Consider the following 22,800-nt stretch of genomic DNA (forward strand, 5'->3'; position numbering starts at 1 on the left):
TGTCAAAAGGCTGGTGAGTTTTTAATTAGTGCTGCATTTTCAATAAATCCATATCTGTACGTGATGCTGATTCTTTCCTGGATAAGGGGAAGATAATAATAAGAATCCTATTTTTCAGTCCTACACTAAAGGGATGCCTAGTATATTTAATCATGCTGTAGAAATCCTGGCAGCTTTCTCTGAGCCCAGCCTCTGCTCTAATTACATTTCTAGATTTTAGTAAATTGAAAGGGAAAATGTAGGAACAAAATAATTAAAACCAAAGAGGAAGTGCATATTAAAAAGCAAAAGCTGTTTAAAATTCTTCCGCACAGTGCTTCCAAAGACATCTATAGTCGTTTAATCAGATCCACACCAATCAAAGTCCTTTGTACACGAGGCTAGTTGGATCACATCTCAGGTGGGTGGTATGGTCTCCACAGTGGGATGGGAGCCTCATTGCACCAGGCTACAGATGTGGCTATGACTCTTGTGTCCTTCCAGATCTCTGGGGCTTCAGGGCCAGCCTGGACAAGCTGCTGGTACAGACTTATTAGCTCCAAGGAGTCCCCTGCCAGGTCCCAGACAGCATCTGACTAAACTGTAATGATTTGCCTCAATTGTGTGGTAGCTAAAGTGTGTTGTCCATGCCCCCAGGTTCCTCTTTCTACACCTCTTCCCCACCTCTATGTTCCTCCCTCCAAGAAGTACCTCTGTTTTTTCTTCCTTGTTGCCTTGTCAAACTTAAAGTCAAGAGAACAGGAAACAAAAGCCTCAGTGACACCAGGAGCCAGTTACATTTAATGAGTTACTAGGATACCTTTGGGACACCGAATTTTCACAAGGACCAAAAGCCTTTCTGGCTTCTGCTAAGGAATGATTGTTGATGATGATGAGTGAAATCTAATTGGGAAGTTTCAGGCATCAGCCTAATAGGTGACAAAAGCTCTTTTTAAGCAGGGCAGGCACAGTGACCACTTTGTTAAATTTAGGATCACTATTTCTCCATATTTTGGCTGAAATATGGAATTGGCATGCTCTAGGATTTTGGAGTGTTTTGTCTGTGATTCCCAGGACATTTGAAGCTGTGGGGACTGTAAAGTTGGTTTATGTATTTCAAAGTCAAGACAGCCTAGCACTGTCAGGAGTTTCTTTCCAAACCCCTGTGGCTTTGGTCATGAGCTTCCAGTCTTCCCTGCTGAACAGACTCACCAGCCACCTGGCGCCAGGACACATATGGCAGGAGACAGTGAGCACCGTCTCCTGGATATAGACCTACAGCAGCAGGGCCTTGGGAAGCTGTTCCCAAGGCAGGGCCCACACGTTGTCACCCCCACAGCCCACAGGTTCATCTAGTTGCTCTTTTAGGTCCAATACCTCGGGCATTTGTGAATGTGTGTAACGTTATTATCTTAGTATAGGAAAGAGACAATGTCTGCTCCAGATTATTTGGCTTGATTGTAAGGTTAAGCTAAAGGAAAGAATTGTAGCAATAATGATTACCTCTCACTGACATTATTCTACAGTAAAGATGACTTTTTTTCCCCCCAGGGCCAAGATAAAGAGACTTTTCTTTTACTCAACTCAGGAACCACTGATGGCCCTTGAGGCCAACTGGGGACCCAGGTGTCCAAGACAACAAATCATCATTGAATCTGCTTCCTTTCAGTTAAGTCAACTATATGTCCACCTTCCCCCAAAAGAATGGTCCTTGCTTTGTTTCCAAGTGCTAAATTTTAAAAGTTACTTAAATGAGTCTCTAGCATTATCCTAAAGTCTAAAAAATATTTTTTCCTAACCAACACAGTTGGTTAGAAAAAATGAGGTAATGCAAGTAAGTCGTTGGCAACCCATAAACTGCTTGCACAAAAAAAGTAAATACTTTTACTGTTACGCTGCACACTTGCCCCGACCAACTTTCTGTGCCTCTATGTGGTCTTCGCACCTCCACGCAGCCTGCTGCTCCCTGCACGCGACCCCCTCCGAGTTCCCGCCTCTTTCTCCTCAGGCCCCTCCTTTCCCCGCAAATTTCCGGGCCAAGGCGAGACCCCTGGACGCATGCGCGGTAGGGGAGGTGGGCGGAGTCTTGAGGAAGGAGGAGGAAGGGCAGGAGATTACAGGGAGAGAAGGAAGGGGGATAGTGGGGACGGAGGCCGCGAGGGGTGGGGCCCGTCGGGTACGCGCTCGCTGCGTCTACGTGCTGACGCTGTGACGCCCCTGCCGGTGTGTGTCGGTGTGTGTCGGGGTGTGTGTGTGTGAGTGTGCGCGCTCTGAGTGTGTGTGTATTTGTGTATCGGCGGTCCCGCAGGTCCCGGATGTTGCGGACACTATGAAGCGAGCGCAGGGGTACGGGAACCAGCAGCTGTCGCCGCCGCTCTCAGGTGAGTGGGGGGAGGAGAGTCGAGGGAGAGGGTTGTCCTGTCGGAGTGTGGGGGGCGCCTCTCTCAAGAGGTGACTGACCCCCCCACACACACACACACCGCCACACATATACTCTTCTTTGCCCCATATCCCACATCCCGTGTTACGTGGCCTGTGAAAGCCAAAGACTAATTAACCGTTTCTTCCCTCAATCCCAAGCATTCAGAAGACACAAACGCGCCCCCTGCCTTCAGGCCCCCCCGTCATTTTCCAGCCCCATCCCCCTTGCCAAATAGAGAGCTGTCGCCTGCGGCGAGATGGGTGACTGCGCATGTGCAAGTATGGACGAGCTAGGGGTGCTTGTTCGCTGCCTTCGGGGCGCATGCGCATCGTTGTGTTGCAGGGACCTGCGGGATAAAGAGCCACTTGACCATGCGCCCGCCTTCCCAGGCGGTGGGTTAGACTTGCTGCCAGATAGAGGGCCTGTTGCTCCTATCCAAAAACGAGAATTTAAATTATTTGAGGGGCTTATGGACAAAGCAATGTTCGCATCTCGTGTTGCCCTAGAGACTCCTAGGATACAAATGCCTCCGAGAGCCAATGTGCCCCACTCTGACCCTTCTTTTGAAACTGTCATTGCAACTTACGGTTCTAGCATTACTTTTCTTCCCTCCAATCTCCATGCTGTACCTCTGATACAGACTTCCCCTAAGTTTTGTGGGTAGGTGTCCCAAACCATTCAGTTACTTTGTCAGGGGATTTTGATAGCCTTTCTAAGGAGGATTAAGGGTCATGAAAAAGAAAGTAAGGGGGTTTTCCTCTTAGTAAAATTCTTAATTATCCTCAGAGGATTCGATAAGGTAGAGATAAAGAGCACACAGTATAAGGCTTAGAGTAGAAACTAAATTAAGACAGGATTCTCTAATTTCCAACCCTCCGACTTTGTATGGCCTATTTGCCTCCTTTTTGTAAAAGATCTTCCTTAGTCCTTTCGTTTCAGCTGTGCAGTATTGATGCTCTGTGACCATCACATGAAAACACAAGCAGTCTGAAACTCGTAGTGGTCAGTAACTTACCCAATGGAAGTTTTAACTTTAAGTAATGAGAGTTTCTTTCACATTTTCAAATAAAGAATAGTTTAAAATAAGGAACTTTAAAGTACAATCATATTTCAGTGATCTAGGACCTGGGTTTTCAGTTGCAGATTATTCATGGTCCTTTAATGCTCCTGTGTTGCCCCTCTTTCGGATACTTTGCTGCTTCTCACCTCTGCCATCAGAACAGAGCGGGAAAATGATTAATTCTTACAGACAGAAGGTTTGCAGAATAGAAATGAGTAGCCGAATTACTGATGGTGTGGGGTGGGCATTTTCTGTGTTTTTCAGTTATCTTTGCCAATCCTGTCTTCTTTGTGGAAAACTGGGAATAGGATGTATTAGTAAGCCTTATTTTTTGTTTCCTTTCCTTTGTGTTCTTTCTTTGGGATTTTTCTCTCAAGTTGTTGGCTGCCATTCTTAACTCTAGGACCTTATGTTCTAGGCTTTAAAGTGTGTATATATATTTTTCACTTCTTCATTTAATCTGGCCTTTGCATGGTTCAGCTATCTTTTGTGCTGTATTCTGTTGTCATGGTTACAGTTGGAGCTAAGAGATGACACAGAGGAAGCACAGGAATTTGGGGGCCGCATGTCATCCTGTGTCTTGAGAAAGAGCTGAAGACTCATCTTTTTTTCCCTTGCGTGAAGACTGAGGAGTATAAGTTACTGTGACAACCCAACTCTTAGGGTGGGGGTGGTTGGTGTCTATTTGGTACTTTGGCGACATCTCCTTTTAGAGCTCTTCACAGTGATCAGTTTGATACTTGGAGATGTTTCATGTTGCCTATGTCCAGACTTCCATCAGGTTCTAGTAAAATCTTGAAGTAAAACTATTGAGGTAATAAATGGTCATTCTCATAGTAGGCTTCTATCATCCCAAGTGCTTTGTTTTTATCTGGAAACATTTAATCTGTCTGAATTAAAAATGTTTATGGCTCAAAGCCATGAAATGCTTTTAGGATTAAGATGAATACCATTAAGTAATTCCTATTAGTGCAGAGACATATTTCTAAAATAAACCTTTAAAGTTGGTAACCCATTCATATGAAACAAAATCCAAAAGGTACACAGAGATAGTGAAAACTTTCTTCTACTGTCCTTTCATCTGTCTAGTTACCCTCCCCAAAGGAAATTTTTACTTATATCTTGTTTACCTTTCCAGAGATAGTCACTGCTTCTACAAGCATATACAATTATATATTCTATGGTATATTTGTTTTTATTTGTTGTTCTACATGAATAGTAAGATATTATACCCATTATTCTGCACTTTGCTTTTTCACCTAATATATCTTGGCCATCACTCCACACAGTACAGAGGGTGCCTCTTTGTTTTTGACAGATGGCAGGTATTCCATTGTATAGATGGTACCATTACTTATCCAGCTCTAATTATTAGGCACTTAGGTGGTTTCCAGTGCCACAATTAATTCCTGTGTGTACTTTTTATGTACACTGGTGTCTGTTGAATAAATTCCTAGTGGAAGTGCTGGGTCAGAGGTATATGTATTTTTAATGTTGTTAGTGCTAAATTGCTTTCTGTTGAGGTTGTATGAATGTATATTCCTGCCAGCAGTGTTTGAGTCTGCCTCTCTCCTCACCAGCACTGTAGTATCAAAATAAAAAAAAATCTTTGGGCATTCTTTTATATAAAATTTTATAAAGTCCACTATGTACCTTGTTAAACTTCATTACACCCAGGAGTTGTGGGTAAATAGTCGCTGTTTTGCAGATGGAGTAGTGGTGGAAGATACTGTTTAACTGAAGAATAATGTCAGGAGAATAAAGTCATATGCTAGGGTAACACAACATATCCATGACAATGCTAAGAAGACATGTAAAACTATTCTGATTTCTTTGACTCTTAGATGCTAGTTTCTCTACATGAAATTCTTTAAGCTCACATGTGATGTTTTATGATCTTTTGATATCTGTAACTCAAAATTGTTTATACAAGCAAATTGCCATTCTCTTGAGGAACTGAAAAGCTAACCCATTTAGTTAAAGGTGTTTTACTGAGTGCCTATACAGAATATTGGTACTAGTATTTTTTAAAAGTCTGATGAATGCAGAATATTTCACTATGAACTGTGAGGAAATAGAATTTAAAATGTCTGTGTCTGAAGAAGCTTATATAATATTGCTGGAGAAGCAAATGACTGAATATGTGAAATAATAAGAGAACAGTAAGAAAAGAGAATGGGAACAGTAGCACACTGTATTCTGTGCAGAGAGTAAAGGAGTGATTAACAAAGAAGTGATTAAGGCTTAGGGGAGAGTTCATTTGGGAGACCTTCCTGGAGGAAGTACATTTTGAGCCCCTGCCCCACCTTTTTTTTACAACTGTTTAAGTGAAACATTTTAAACATACAGAAAAATCGAAAGACTAGTCTAATTATCACTTTTATACCAATTATCCCCTAGGTTCAGCAATTGTTCACTTTGCTCTATTTGCTTTATATATATATATATATATATATGCATGTGTGTTTACATAATATAGAAAGTTTTATATTTCAGATATTATGACACCTTTATTAGAGTATACTTCAATACTTTAAATATTTTAACTGCATTTTCTTAAAATATATTGTTTTACTTAATTGCTTTTACAGTATAAAGCAATTAAATCTAATATCCAATTCAGGTTCAGATTTTTCCAGCTGTCTTAAAGATGACACTTTTTAGCTATTGGTATTTTTTTCTCCACACATGTCTCTTTAGTCTCTTTTTAAATTTAGAACAGTTTAATTAGAAGCCACACAGATAAGGCCTTTTTGAAGAAACCAGGCTGTCTTGTAAAATATTATCACTTCTGGAACTTTCTGATTGTTTTCTCCCAGTTTCATTTAATTTGTTCCTTTATCCCTGTATTTCCTATAAACTAGTGGTAAAGTCTAACTGTTTGATTAGATTCAAGTTAAACATTCTTGGTAAGGATTCTTCATAGATGTTGCTCTGTACTTCATATTGTGTCACAATAAGAGAAATATAATGTCATAATATCCTGCTATTAATGATGCTGAGTTTTGCCATTTGTTTAAGATGATAAATACCAGATCTCTCCATTGTACTGACTTTCCTCCCCCTTTTTGTTGTTAGCAGGTAATTTGTAGAGGGATGACTCTGGCACCAATACTGTTACACTTCTCAGTCTTTCACCTAATGACGATGATCCTTGTCTAAATCAGCTATTTCTTTGGTTGTTGCAAAATGGTAATTTTCTAATTCTGCTATTCCTTTTACAATGATTAGCTTTCAATCTTCTGTAAAGGTTTCCTCATCAGTTAGGAATAATTATAATTTCTACCAAAAGGTTCATGTAAATTGTTAATTTTCCCTTTGACAATTTCCTGAATAAGGAGATAGTATAATAATCATCTCTAATGTTGGCAAGTGAATTGTTTCTTTTTTTTGCTTTCTTTGTTTTGGTATCATTATAAACTCATGGATTTTTTTCTGTGCTTTACCAGCAATTATAGACTCTTTTTTAGATGCTCAAAAGGCCCTGTATTTGGCCTGTGAGAGCTCTATAAGCTTGATGTATGTGTGCATTGTCACCTTCTGGTACAAGAAGTTCCTGGCTCACTTTGTGTTTTTCCTACCCTAGATGTGGAACCCTCACCTCTGTATGTTTATATATCTATATGTAGCATTTTCTTCCCTTTTAATAAATTATGTTGTTTGTCTCTCCCTGTGGAGCTTCTGGAACCAAATTCTAAAAACTAAAGATGCCTTTATTTTAATACAACATACTTAGTGTGGGTTTACTTCTGTGCCACTGATATTGCTGGATTTTGGACCTTAGACATCCCAGATTCCTTATCTTAGATATGCTTTGTGAAAGACAGGTAGTACCGCTGAAGAGGGCATTTCGTGTCCATCCGTTCCCCTGCCCCCACCTTAATATAAGGGTAGCTGTAGAGAGACTGGCGAGTTTCGTCTCTCATGAACAACCTTGATCTTTTTCTGAGATGAAAGGTACACAAAATGAAATTTAGAGACTGAAAATGTGTTTATAAGCTTTGTTGGTGATACGGGGTTTTGATTGTTATATAAAAACGTCTTGTGTATGTATGCACAAGTATGTGTTTATCTTTCCTCCCCTTTCCTCATTTACACGCATTCCTCCACATAGTTGGAGAGTTACATAAGATTATGCTGTAATAACATGCTTTTTTCATTATCACTAGATTTTCATCATAAGAAAGGAGTGAGACCAGTTGTTCTTAATTAGGAAAACATTTCAGATAGGCCATGAACTCTGATGTCTAGCTGTCTTAACTCGGTCTGAAAGAGTGTTGAATCCCGTGGATTTCTCTACAGAGACTTAGGAGAAATGTTGGTGCATCCAGTGTTTTTTGAAAATCCGTCACCCACAGGAAGCTTAATGTAACAAAAGATACAGTGGCACTGCATTCTCAAGCTGGTTTTAGGGGCTGGACTAATTCCTGCCCTAGCAGAAAATGTTTTGTTGGACTCTTACCATGAAGTGGTATTTTGAATAATCTTACTGATTTCAGGTTATTCAGAGCCTGACAGTAACAGTATTCTGTTATTTGAAATACATTTTTCTTTTTTACCATGTTGTTATATTTACTTCCAGATTTTATAAGGTAGTATACTCGACCTGGTTTTCTAACAATTCCGACTCCATATTAATCCTGGTTGTGTATTCAGGGAAGCCCACCTGTTTCTTGTGATTGTTTTCAGGCGCAGTGAATCATTCTGAAAGGCTGTGCTGGCACATTTGCTACTAAGATCCAGTAGCCTCTTTTAACTTCTGTTTTTGACAAGCTCCAACTATAGGGAAAGAGATTCTAAAGTATAGCCTCTTTAGGAAATGCTTGGGCCTTCATTCTTACAACTGCGGTCATGTCTTAATAGAATTGGCAAGAGTTGCTTAGCCGCTCTATGTGGCAAAGCTGGTCGTGCTGTTTTGGGAGAGCTGGATTCAAGTTTCAGAGTGAGAATTAACCGTTCAGTCAGTAACCCTTATTTGACCACGAAGACCTTTATTCTTGACCGTTTCTTTCCAAGAAGCTGTTGGCATAAATCTTCCTGCCATGGCATCAGCTGCATCAGAGAATGGCTTGCAGTAGTTCTCTGCAAGCTTCTGATTCCTCCTATCTATTTATTTGTTAGAGAAAAAAAACTATACGTAATCATTCATCTTAATTTGAAACTTACATAATCCTTTTCTTGGTATTTAGAGACAGGTACTACTTTTCTATTTCTGTGATTTTGAGTATTTTGATACTTCATATGAGTGGAGCCATGAAATATTTGTCCTTTTGTATCTGGCTTATTTCACGGAGCTAAATGTCCTCGAGGTTCATCCATGTTGTAGCATCTGTCAGAATTTCCCTCTTTTTTTTTTTTTTTTTTTCTGGATAATTATTTTTTATTGAAGGGTAGTTGACACACAGTATTACATTAGTTTCTGGTGTACAACACAGTGATTCAACATTTATATACATGATAAGAATTTCCCTCTTTTTAAAGGCTGAATAACATTCCATTGTTCGTATATACTACATTTTATTTATCCATTCATCTGTCGATATACACTTGGGTTGCTTTTATCTTTTGGTTATTGTGAATAATGCTCCTATGAATATAGGTGTACAAATATCCCTTTGAGACCCTGCTTTCAATTATTTTGGGTATATACCCAAAAGTGAAATTGCTGAATCATATTGTAATTCTATTTTTAATTTTTTTAAGGACCTGCCATGCTGCTGTTTACTGTGGTGGCTGCACCATTTTACATTCCTACCAGCAGTGCACAGGGGTTCCAATTTCTGTACATCCTTGCCAACATGTGCTATTTTCTGTTTTTATTTGAGAGTAACCATCCTAACAGGTGTGTTTTAATTTTTTTTTACTTTATTTTACCTTTTATTGAAACTGTTTTAAACTTTAACAGTCAGATTTATTATGTTTTTACTTTATAATATCTGTTTTTGTGTCTTAAGGAAGAAATCTTTCCTTATCCTGAGGTAATAGTTATATCCTATTATTTTCTTCTAAAACTTTTAAAGTTTTGCTTTTCACATTTAGATTTCTAACCCACTTAGAATTTATTTAAATGTTTGTTGTGAAGTAGGGAATCTAACATTTTCCATAAGAATAACCCTGAAGTAGGGATTTAATTTTCTTCCCATAAGAATGACCTGGTACTCCACCATCATTTTTTGAATAGTTGTGTCTGCCCATTACTACTTTATAATGCCACTTACATGTTTCCAAATATGTGAGGGTTTGTATTCTCTGTTGTGCCCTAGTCTGTTTGCATATCTTGTGCTGATATTATTCTGCCTTAATCGTCATAGCTTTATAATAATTGTTCATATTTGGAAGGGCAAGTCTCACTGCTTTGTTTTTTTTCTGTTTATTAGCTTCCCTGAAAAACCCTGTCAGATTGGTATATTTTAATGAGGCCATCTGCTGTCTAAAGTATATTGACATGATATATAATGATCTTTAAAAAAGAAAAAAAAATGAAGCACCCCTTATCTAGCAGCTGATTAAGTTTGTCTCTTGTTCTGAATGAGCCTATAATTTTCATTCAATTTTTAGTTTTGTTAGAGTAACTTTAATTCTTATATAGGGACGTGATCTTTGAGAGGAACTTTGTTGTAATTTGGTGTCTTGGATAAGGACACCAAATAAAACACTTTTGATAGCAGCATTGAAGTTCTATTGTATTCAGACTTCTTGATCTTAAGGAAAAGAAACCTGTTTAAAATAGCCCATATAAAAGATTTATCCAAAGGAAATTACTGTTGCAGAATCCAAGGACAAGCTGAAACACCAGTCCTCAGAAAGTGCTGGAACCAAAACAGTTCCAAGGACTTCAGCAATAAGAGTTAATGGACTCTACTGTTCTGCCATAAATAGACTTCATTATCTATGAAGCTTAATTCAGATTCCTAAGCATTATCTGATTTGGTCAGTCTAAGGCTTGATTTCCCCTGGGCCCCAGGTTCAAGTCTGGTTGAGAATGGGAGAGGGCAGTTTTGGTACACACAGCAATATTGGGGGTGGTTGGAATCAGAGCAGATTCTCTTACAGCAGTGATCTCAAACTTTTTGGTCTCAGAACTCTCTATATTCTTAAAATTATTGAGGATCCCAAAGAGCTTGTGTTTATGTGATTTATGTCTGTTGATATTTCCCAAATTAGAAATTTAAACAAAACATTAAAAAAAATATTAATTACTTAAAAAAAACCTACCTTATGTAAACAAATATTTTTATGAAAAATAACATTTCAAAAAATTAAGAATGGCATTTTTTACATTTTTGCAAATCTTTCAAATATCCAGCTTAATAGAAGACAGATTCTCGTGTCTTCTTCTATATTCAATCTGATATGATAGATTGTTTTGATTGAAGTATAGGAAGAAAGTGTTGCTTACAAAATAATATGTAGTTGGAAAGAGGAGGAGTATTTTCATACCATTGTGTGTATTATTCTCTGATACTATACCAGACTTGACAATTGGTACTTTCTTATAAGTTAAGTTGCAGTGTAGAATCTGAAATTATAGCGATGTTACTGTTCCATTAAAACCATTGGTCTGTCTTGCCCTTTGAATGGATCTTTTGCCCATATGTGGTTTTATAGTATCATGCACTGGTTGGTTGGGAAATAATGGTTAATTGAATTAAGCAGATAATCCAAATGACACATTTCATCATGCAATATAAAAAAACCCACTTAGTTAATATCATCACCAATCTCATCAGAAAAGTCTATAACTATTGGGAATTGGTCAAGCAGATTTCTAAAGTTCTAATTTTGATTAAAAGCTTGGATTTTATCAATGGCAGCAAATACTATAAGTTGTTTTCCTTGAAGTGACAGATCACTTCACTTTCAAGAAAATGCTAAATATTCATGTCAGAATAGCCACAGTTTGTCTTTGTTCCAGTCAAAAGTAGTGATTCATGAAAAAGACAGTTCAGCTCACAACTCAAATAGAGTCACAGGTACTTTTCCTGGAGACAACCATTGTACTTGAATATTCTGAAGAAGTGATTTTTTACATACTTGTCATTTCATCACACAGAATATTTAAAGAGATCTGTACTTCAGTGGGTCAGATTTAATAAAATTAATAATTTCTATTGCTTTATCAAGAAATTCTTAAATAAAATTGACTTTAAAAAATCACTAGTGCATGGTGGTAAAAGACACATGACTAGTGCAGTTTGATGCCATTACCTTAATTTACGCTAAGACATTGGCAGTTCTACCCATTATTTTTTAACCATCAGTGCAAATAACAGCATGAAAAAGGCAAACAGTTTCTTAGTATTATAAAAATGGTTTTGACTTCCTGGAATCTTTGAGAAGGACCTCCAGGAATTTGTGGACTACACTTTGGGAACCACAGCCTTAGGAGAAGGTGTAGTAGGGAAACAAATTACTATTATTTGAGGTATAATAAGTGTCTCATGACAGAATTTTACTGGATTGCTAGTGCTGTTACTTAACATGATGTAGAAATGAGTAGGATACTTTAAAAGATCATAAAACATTTCAGAGTTCTTGTTGAACAGAAGTGAATTTTGTAATGATCATTTTCAAGCAACAGAGTTAATGCATTCAGATTTTCAACCACATATTCTTTTAATTCTAAGTATGTGATAATCTTAGGGTAACCCATTTTAATGTAGCTTATGGAATTTATGTCATCATAGTAGCACATGAAACTTAACATTTTTTTCAAGCAATTGAATACATTAAAAAATCTGAGTTCCAAAAACTGCATTTGGAAAGATCTTGCCTTTTTAGAGAAGGCATAGAAAGGAAGTTTTAAGGCTGGGCATGTGCCGTTCTAGCTTTGTATATCTTGTGGTCATTAAAGGGTCTTGCTGAGGAGAAACCCTCCCTGCCAAACTTAAATTATTTATTTTTTGGCAGAGAAGAGAGCAGTGCTGCTAACTGAGTTCACTTCAACAAATATCTATTAAGTGACTATAAACAATAGGTTTTGTTAGAAGGTAGTGGGAGTATGTTCTGAAATGAGTGGGGAATTAAACTAGTATTATATATTTTGGTGTTTAGAAGAGGAAGAGAAGTTGGGGGAGTTGGGGTGGGAGTCAGGACTGTCTTTGTGAAGATTACATTTGAGCTGGGTTCTGAAGGGTAGGTATTTGAAGGCTAGAATTGTAACTGGCAGAGATGAGAAGGAAATTGAGACAGAAGGACTGTAAGGAGCAAAAATGATGAGGTGGGGAAATGCAGTGCTTGTTAGTACAGGGTGTGTCCTGGAAATAACTGTGTAGTGCAGCTGAAGCCAGGGACACAGGGCATCGTGGAGATAAGACAGGAAAGTAAATGGGACCAGGCAGTTGGCTTTAATGTGGTAAGTGGTAGAGAGGCTTTGAAAGTTTTTGATTGAAAAAATAACATGATCAGAGTGTGCTTTCAGAAAAAATGTATTTGAACTCATTCATTTATTAATTCATTCATCGACTATTTTTTAAATAGTTCCTCTGCCACTTAAGCATGAGGAATGTTGTATATAATGGAGAACCAAACAAAAATCCCTATTCTCTTGGAGTTTATAGTCTAGAAAGGAGTTTCAACAAATAAAATTACAAATTACTAAAAATGTTATGAAGGAAAGCAATAAATTACTAATGGGAAAATTACATTTAGTTGGTGGAATACAGGGAAGGCCTTGATGAGGAGTTAAATAATAATTGAGTACCTGTCTTGTGCCAGATGCCACTCTAGGTGCTGAGGGATATAGTTAAGGAACAAAACAGACAAAAACCCCTGCTCTCATGAAATGCCTATTCAGGCCGTAAACAAGATAGATAAAAGATATGGTATGTTAAAAGGTGGTAAGTCTCAAAGAGAAAAATAAAACCAAAGAAAGAAAGAGAGGGAGTGTTCCAGGGAGGTTGCAGTTTTAGATAGACTGACCAGGGAAAATCTCACTAAGTCCCTACAAAGGTAATATTTTAGTAAATACCTGTAGAAGGTTAAGGAGTAAACCAGAACTCCAGATACAGGGAATAGCAAAGGCAATAGCCATGAAAAATGTATGTGCCTGGTATGTTTAAGGAGCAAGCAAGAAGGCCACTGTGGTTGGAGCTAAGTGAGCAAGGGATAAAGTAGTAGAAATGAGGTCAGAGGTTAGTGGAGTCCAGAACCTGTAGAGCAGTGGTTCTCAACATTAGCTGCGTGTTAGAATCAGCTGGGGAGCTTTTAAAAATCCTGATGCCTGGGCTGTGCCTCATAAATAAGAATCTTTGCAGGTGGGACTTGGTGGCAGAGATGATGGAGAGAAGTAGATGGGTTTGAGAAGTATGTTAAGGAATCCATTTAATTATAGATTGAATGTGGGAGTTGAGGGAGAAGAACGTGTCAAGAATGGCTTTCAAGTTTCTGGCTCAAGCAATTGGATAGGTAGGGGTGCCATTTACTGAGATGGGAGTGGGAGATACAGAGGAATGGAAAGAGTAGGTGTGGGATTTAGAGGGAAGATCAGAAATTAGGAGTTCAAATTTAGATATGTTAAATCTGAGATGCGAATGAGGCTAAGTATAAATATGTTAAGTAGGCAGATATATGAGTGGAACTTGAAGTCAGAATTTGAGGTAATAAATTTGTCTTTCATCTGCTTATTGGTGGTTTAAAAGTACCTAAATGACACCATATAGGATAAATTTGATGGGGAAAGAACTAGAGGTGTGGAAACTAGTTAGCCTATTCCAGTTATCTGAACAAGAATTGGTGCTAGTGTGAACTGGTGTAGTGTCATGGCAGTGGAACTAGCAAAGCAAGAGTAGGTTGGAGATTTGAGTCCCTCTGGAGCCCTTTTGTAGTGGGGGTAGGCAACAGACAAGGAATAAAAGTTGTGAAATACCAAGCCTTGATGAATGATCAGTCTGTTAGAAGATGAAAAATAGGAGGAACTGGTTCAGGAAAAAAGATGTCATTTGGCTTCCTTTGCATGTCCTGATGTTTAGGAGAGGCTGCCTAGAGGGCAGGCAGTGGAATTTATTGCACTGGGTTTTGGAAGAGCAGGTGAGGTTTGAAACATAGATCTAGTTTTCACTTATATGAAATTGACTCCCCATGGGAGTGGCAAAATTTGTGAAGATCACATCCAGTCTTTAGCATGACCTGCTAGGCCTTCTGATACGACTCCTGCCTATTTCTTACAGTGTTCTTCTTTGTTCACCATGTTCAAGCTGCACTGGCTTGCTTTCTGTTCTTCCAATATACCCACCTTTTGCACTTTCTGTTTTCTCATCTTGACACTTCCTTTCCACTTGGTAGAAGAAATAGGAATTCAGAGAGAAAAACTCAGAAATTGGTATCTTGGAAGTAGAGAACATTTCAAGAGATCCTTGCTAAGGTATGTGTGTGGATGAGCATCTGAAGCGGAATGGTGTATGGCAGCCCTTGATGTTGAAATCTTGTCAACACAGGCAGAGCACCGTGTTGGTCTTCGTGTACCCCAGTACTCAAATTTGTTGACCAGAGAGGCTAAATCAGTGGTAGTTCCCCTCCACCATGGTTGTCTGTGTTTGGGTGGTGGTGGTAGTGATGGTTGATCTTTGAAATATAACTAGACTCGATAATGACTTGACTCATTGCTATCCTGTCACTCCTATGGTGACATCTTCTGCCTAGGTGAGAAACTTCCTTCAGTGATAGTTATTCGTAAATTATTTCAGAAACTTCTGGCTTGGAAAAACAACAGGAAAACAGGGAAGTTAATTACATGTCAACTTCAATACATTTTTAGGGACTACTTCTCTTCATGAGCTAGTATGTTACTTCTTAAGTGGTGGGAATGTGTATATGTGAGTAATGCACTATACACACAAATCCTTAAGAGTTGTGTGTAATTTCAAAATCTTTACTATGTTTTTTTCAGAATAAAAAAATTTGCTACTTCTGATTATAAAATAATGGAAAGTAGAAAAATAGAAAAAAAAACTTAAAAAGCTTCATGTCACTGAAAAATGATCCTTTAAAATAACTACATAGGATTTTTTTGTATGGATACAGCATATTTAATTTGGCCAGTTCCTTGCTAATGAATTTCCTTTTTCTCTGGTTTATACTTTATAAATTGTGCTATGATGGACACAATATATATCTTTATATACTGTGATCAGATTGATTCTTTAGGATGGATTCCTGAAGTGGAAGTGGAAGTGGAATTGCTGTGTTCAGGAGTCTGCAATGTTCCATGTTTTTCTAATTATTCTTTAAATATTTTTATAGTTGAAAAGATATTTAAACAGCATTAAAGGATGTTTTAATGTATAAAATCAATTTTATTCTTCTACCAGCTCTTTTCCTTTTCTCATCTGATAAGTTGTTTTTGTTTTTTAAGTACCTTTTCCTAGGTCTTGCTGGACCTACCAAAAGAGAATTTAGGGATAGGGACAGACATATATACATAGGAAAATTACAATTCTGGGCCTTCTATGTTAATTATTGGATAAGGGATTCTAAGTAACATTTGTTAACTGCCAAGAAAGTGACAATAAGTATGATAGGAATTCAGAGTGAACTGGAATGATTAGGAAATGCTTCAAGGCAAGGTGGAACTTGACCTGGATCTGGAAGGGTAATATTCAACTAGGAGGTGGGAGAACATTCCTGGCTTTGAGAATGGTATGAGTAAATTTGAGGAAGGCACGTGGTTGTGTGTATGAGCTGACAGGCTGGAGCCCTGGGACTAATTGGAAAGAACTCATGTGATTGTGTAGTGGAGAGGCTTGTATGGGAGTTACATCCTAGAGGACTGTTATTTTTAGTATTTAGGAACTTGTACACTATGGAACTGTAGGATAAAGCAAATATATAAATGTGATCCAATTTAAACTGAATACATTAAAGTCTCCTTTTACAGGAAATATAGGAGAAAGTTGTTTATGTAAGTGAATTATTTAAATAATGAACTTCCTGTTTCTTCAAAGTTCTCATCATAAGAAAAATGTTTTTGTAACTACATGTGGTGATAGATGTTAACTTACCATGATAATCATTTCACAATCATTATGTTGTACACGTAAAATTAATACATTGTTATATGTCCATTATATCTCAATAAAATAAAAATTTTAAAATAAACTTCCCAAGACTTAAATATTGATTTTATTATGTAGTTTGACAGACATGTTGTAACTTGTGTATATCTCAGTTTCTTCTGTAAAATCGAAGGGTTTAGAGAAGGTGGTTGCTGAAATACTTTCTGGCACCGAGATTGCTACATAACCTTTAAAAAATACCTTGATCTTTTGAAATAAATTGGTCTGCAGTTAGGCTGATACCTGCTTCTGGCTCCTTAGGCACAATAATGTACCCCCACATCTGTGGAAGCAAAAGTCCTCGATTGGATGATTCTCCCATGGCTTCCCAGGTCTAGATTGATTCACTTTAGGAAATTCAGTTGTTCTCGTCTTTTATTTCTAAATGACATTTAGAAGTTTTCATGTGAAAGAATTTTATGGCTAAGATTGAGCCTCAAGAGGATGCTGTGAGGTTAAGAAGAATTACTACATAGTTTTAAATTGTCCTCACATAAATTATCCACAGGAATTTATATCAGCCTGTCTTTAATTTGAGTTCATTCCCATGATGTTTTTAATGTATGGCCAGGCTGTATAAATACATTTCAGACCAAATATGATTGTGGACATAATCTATAGAAAAAATTGCATTCCAAAGAAAAATTTTAAGGATTTCTTTTTTATTATCTTTTGGATTATTTATACTACTTTCACCTCCTTTAGTGTGGCTAATTGGGAGCTGACTAGTGCAGCTGACCCTTAAATAACGTGGGTTTGGACAGCACAGTTTCACTATATGCAGATTAATTTCAATAAATAATTGGGAAGTGTTTTGGAAATTTGTGACAATTTAGAAAAACATTTTTTCTCTAGCTGCTTGTAGGTAAGAATACAGTATACAATACATATAACATACAAAAAATATTAATCAACTGATTATGTTGTCTGTAAGGCTTCTGGTCAATTGTAGGCTGTTCAGCCTGTAAGTTTTTAGGAGTCAAAAGTTAAAGGTGAATTTTTGACTCTGCAGAGAGTCAGTGCCCTTAACCCCCATGTTGTTTGGGGTCAGTTGTATTTTTTTAAACGCAGTGACTCTCTCTTGAAAGTATACAACTATGTTCAAAGCTGATTTGTGGCGTACATTATCTCCCTTGTAGCATTACATTGTTTTTACTAAACTGTGCTGCTTTTGACCAAAATGTCACCTTTAAGAGAGAACCAAGGCACGGTGTCATGAAGTGACCAGCTAGCTCTTCTTACAAGTCTTTCAGGATGCTTTTAGTTTGATGGGGCTCTTAAGATTCAGGATTCATTCCTGTTTTGCAAATAAACTGTTTCCTCAGTGTTCACAGAGTTAATTAGTCTCAGGGAAAAGTGGCTATGCACTCACGGCATGCTGACAGATAAATCAGAATACAATTTTCTAATGTACATTGAGGGGTAGTCTTTTCCATGACTGAGAATACATGAGTCTTCCATTCTCCTCCTTGTGTCAGGGTGTTAAAAAACTGATAATAATAGTTAACGTTTGCTGAGTACTTATTATGTGTCAGGCACTACTCTAAGCATTTTACATATATTTAACTCATTTAAGCTTCACAATAACCTTATAAAGGAGGTATTCTTACCTGTATTTTAGAGGTAAGGGGTCTGAGGCACAGAGGATTTTTAGTAACTTGCCTTAGAGCATACAACTAGCAAATACTGTGTTGTACCAAGTAAAAGATCACTTGGTAACCATGGAATCTTAGCAAAGAGAAGTAAAAATCTTTAAGGCCATTTTATCTGGATCGTGATCTATTCATTCATCCTTTTTTCAAGCATTTATTAAGCACCTACTATTTGCTGGGCACTGCCTAGACACCAGGCTTACCAAGGTGAATGTAACACAGTTAAGTGCCCTCCTGGGACTCTCAGTCTAGTGGGGAAGACAAATAATTGTAACAGCAAGAGATCTACACATTGAGAGTGAGGAGGAAGCATTTAATTCTACTTGGAGAGATTAGATGTTTACAAAGATGAAGGGAGGCATTCTGGGTAGAGGAAACATGCAAAGATAGTGTGGCAAAAAACAGCTTTCTCTGTGGGAATGAAACTTTGGTATTGCATTAATTAAGGTAATACTGCAGTGTACTAAAGTTCTGAACTAACTAAGGTGGGTTGATCGTGGGGATCAAGAGAAACATGGATTTGAGATGTATCTCTGAAGTAAAATTGGGGGGGTAAGGAATAGAGGTGGGGATAGTGAGGGACAGTCAGAGTTAAGGCTAACTTCTAGGTTTCTAGTTGGAGCACTTGGATAAACAGCAGGATCACTGGAAGACAGGTTTTTGGGGGAAAATGGGCTTCCATTTTAGATTTGCTGAGTTTGAGATGCCAGTGAAGATAGCCATGTGATGTCTAGGATCAGGAAGTTGTTTGCAGTGCAGAAGAGATAGCCAGGCATGTACATGGTAACCTTTGAAGTCATGGGAATCAATTAAATGGGGGCATTGTAGTGATTTGTATTGGCTAGAAGGCAGGGACAAAAAGTAGAGAGGGACCAGTATTATTCTATCGTTTTACTTCCCCAGTAAATCGTGAATGATTTTACTATAGATGTCTACAGTATTTTAAAAGTCCTTGTTTACATTTTTAGATACTGTTTTGTCTGCTTTTGACTTGGTAGAAATTTTGTCTTTTAAAGTAAGTGCTTTAGATAATTCTTTTTAATCGTTGTCCTAAATTTCACACAAAAAACATCTTATATTTTGATTATGATGGTGGTTACATGTGAATTTTGTCAGGAAAATTTTGCTGCATATAAAAAAGGAAAAGAAAATGCATCCACAATTTTTCCCAGGTTCTATGGATATTCTTCTCTTGTACCCTTTTAAAAGGATTTGGTTAGAACTTTTTATAATGCCATGACCTCATTTTAAAAATTCCTCTAAACTTTCTCACTAGTTTTTTGACTAAGTTCACAAACAAGAAAACAGGTACATTTAAATTTATCCATTCTTCTCCTACTTAATTGTCACTACATGAAGACAGAGAGGCAAGAAAGGATCTGAAGAGTCTACAATGTGAATAGTACACTGAGCACTGTACTGATTCCAGTCGTTTTACTTCCCCAATAAATTGTGAATGATTTTACTATAGATGTCAACAGTATTTTAAAAATAAATTTAAAAAATATTTTTGAATAAGTTTTCATCTCCTTCAAGTGTGGTAGGAATTGAAATGAAGGTCATAATTTCATTCTAGAATAAATAGGACAACAGTATCATTTTTGTCACCAACTATAACTTTAGGATATTTTGAGTTAGCTGAATTAACATCAGAATTTTTTGAAAGAGTTTTTAGACATGAATATACAAGTTATTGAGTTAACTATAAATTATGTGGAAGTCTCAAGGACATTGGACATCAGTTTTTGATAATTTATTATGCAGCAATAGAAGATTAAGATACCTCCCTTCTTCCAGTAGATTGTGCCTTGACTACTGCTCATTAAAAACTCATAAAATGAAAAAAAAAAAACTACTTACCTTTGGAAGTTACTTGCATTACATGTTCAGATTGGATAAACTTTGGTGGCAAGTGTGGGCAGTAACCAATAAATATACGCTTTGGTTACCAGACTCTCTACAGCCAATCATAAGCCATTATTTTGTTTTATGTTATAGTATTTTGCCATTTAACATAGCAACCCAACCAAATACTGCTTTAGTTTGTTCTTGGTAGTATGTGCAAGCTCAGTGTTAGATTGAATGTCTTTGGATTTGATTTTTGGATTAGATTCAAGTAGTCATTTATTTTTCTCTCCTTGAACCATTGCCACTACCAGTCCCAAGTCCAAGAAATAGATTCTTGTCTGTCCTGGAAACAGAAGATTGTATCGAAGTATGTAATTATTTCTTCTCACTCTGAGTTGGTCCTTTTTTATTATGTGATTGGAGTATCTGTTTTTCTTCAGTTTATAATTTTTATTTGAAAACTCCTAACCTAAATTTTTTATCTATTCATTTGTGGAATTCAATCTGATAAATGGGACACTGAATTCCAATAGGTAGAATTTGTCAGTACCTAAAATACTTTAATTTTTCTTTGGCAGTCAGTCAAAAAGAGCCCACCCAAATCATATGCCTTCAGGTCAGGGTTTCTTTATTAGCGGTAAAATTTGGGGACCTCCCACATGATTTTTTGATAATATCATGAAGTAAGACCCTTGCCAAGCAACCCTTGTTTGACTTTGATTCAGCTTCCCCTCCTTTTCCCAGTTGATGTCTTGTTGGATATCAGGATCTATCTGCATTAAGTCCAGTGTCTGGAGTTGGCCCCATTGAACATTTAGTGGTGTATTCAGAGCAAGGGTTGAGAAGACTACCCTCATTTTCAAAGAGATGCTGCTGACCCTCAGCATAGGACTTGCACAGGACTTGCTGTGCTCAGTTAGTTTTTTTTTTTGTTTTTTTTTTTTTAGATAATTATTTTTTATTGAAGGGTAGTTGACACACAGTATTACATTACATTAGTTTCAGGTGTACAACACAGTGATTCAACATTTATATACATGATAATTCTAAGTACCAGCTATCACCATACCAAGTTGTTACAATATTTTGACTATATTCCTTATGCTATACATTACATCCCGGTTGCTTATTTATTTTACAATTGGAAGTGTGTACTTTTTCTTGGTTGTTGTTGTTAGGGCATCTCTCATTTTTATTGATCAAATGGTTGTTAACAACAATAAAATTCTGTATAGGGGAGTCAATGCTCAATGCACAATCATTAATCCACCCCAAGCCTAATTTTCGTCAGTCTCCAATCTTCTGAAGCATAACGAACAAGTTCTTACATGGAGAACAAATTCTTACATAGTGAATAAGTTACATGGTGAACAGTACAAGGGCAGTCATCACAGAAACTTTTGGTTTTGCTCATGCATTATGAACTATAAACAGTCAGTTCAAATATGAATACACATTTGATTTTTATACTTGATTTATATGTGGATACCACATTTCTCTCTTTATTATTTTTAATAAGATGCTGAAGTGGTAGGTAGATACAACATAAAGGTAGAAAACATAGTTTAGTGTTGTAAGAGAGCAAATGTATATGATCAGGTGTGTGCCTGTAGACTATGTGTTAATCCAAGCTAGACAAGGGCAATAAAACATCCACATATGCAGAAGATTTCTCTCAGAACAGGGGGGGTGAGGTTCTAAGCCTCACCTCTGTTGATCCCCAATTTCTCACCTGATGACCCCCCAGCGACTGTGCCTGTCTTAGGTTGTTCCTCCCTTGAGGAATCTTACCCGTCTCTGGCTAACCAGTCATCTTCCGGGGCCACACAGGGAAATGTTAAGTTGGTAAGTGAGAGAGAAGCCTTATTGTTTGAAATGGTTAGCTTTTTATTTCTTTGCATATTTATGCCCTGTGGCTTCTATGCCCAGCATTTGTCTTGAGGTATCTTTACCACTTGGAGGAGTTATGATACTCGGTAAATTTGATATGAGGCACGAATTCTATTTAAGAATTCGTTGTAATTAGGAAGGAAGAAGAAAAGCTATAGAAGTAGCAGGCGGGAGAAAACATGGGAAGATTGATTATTTCTTTGACATATCTTCTTGTAGAGTAACTTCAGCATGTATATATTTTAAGCTACTACTTAAATTGCGCACACACATTAACATAATAGGAGTATAGTTACATAACCAAAGCATACCTGTAATTACCAGCCATCTCCAGTGAAACCAAGAAAACCAGTTAGGCACCCTAGGCATTTGTGAAAACTTATCAATGATATGATGGTTATTATCTAACTGAATTTGAATAGTTTGAGAAAAATCAGACAAATTAAAACAACCCATTCCTGGGCACTGTTCACATCCCATATGTTCTTTTAACAGTAAATAGTCTGTAGTTGTAAGATTTTGGAGCGCTACAATTTGCACTTCTCCTAATTCTTGGTTGAGTTCCAACAGTATAGATCCAGTCAAATTTGTTGTTTTACTGTATGCACAGGCCAGCTTAGATATCTCCTTCATTCCCATGGCAAGTCCAGGAGCTGGTGGGATGAGTGCATCTACAGCTGTAGCAGTGCGTGGATCTTTGTTGGGGTTTTTTGATGATCATCTTCTGGCATGAGTCTTCCCGAGAGTGCTGATGTTGGAAGTTCTCTTTCATATCGTTTCTTAGTTCATTTTCGGGGTAGCCAAATTAGGCTTTGATCCTCTGTATAAACACAAACAGACCCTTTGCCTACACTTTTATATGTCCTTTATATTATTGTGTAGAACTCATTAGAGGTC

General features: G+C 37.3%; 1 protein-coding gene across 7 annotated transcripts in view; it reads left to right on the top strand.

The window, feature by feature from the left end:
* Nucleotides 1-2,120: 2,120 nt before the first annotated feature.
* The window catches only part of SPOP (speckle type BTB/POZ protein), a 66,033-nt gene continuing 45,353 nt past the window's right edge, over nucleotides 2,121-22,800 (top strand). For 4 of the 7 annotated variants that reach the window (XM_057501377.1, XM_036879679.2, XM_057501379.1 and 1 more), the window contains exon 1: nucleotides 2,121-2,360. The gene's annotated coding sequence lies outside the window, so the exon portion shown is untranslated. Of the gene's footprint in view, nucleotides 2,361-6,539; nucleotides 6,654-9,164; nucleotides 9,304-22,800 lie in introns of all 7 variants that reach the window. The other 3 variants (XM_036879680.2, XM_057501378.1, XM_036879681.2) reach the window with 2 other exon arrangements.

This window comes from Manis pentadactyla, chromosome 4 (assembly GCF_030020395.1).
Source record: "Manis pentadactyla isolate mManPen7 chromosome 4, mManPen7.hap1, whole genome shotgun sequence".
NCBI lineage: Eukaryota > Metazoa > Chordata > Mammalia > Pholidota > Manidae > Manis > Manis pentadactyla.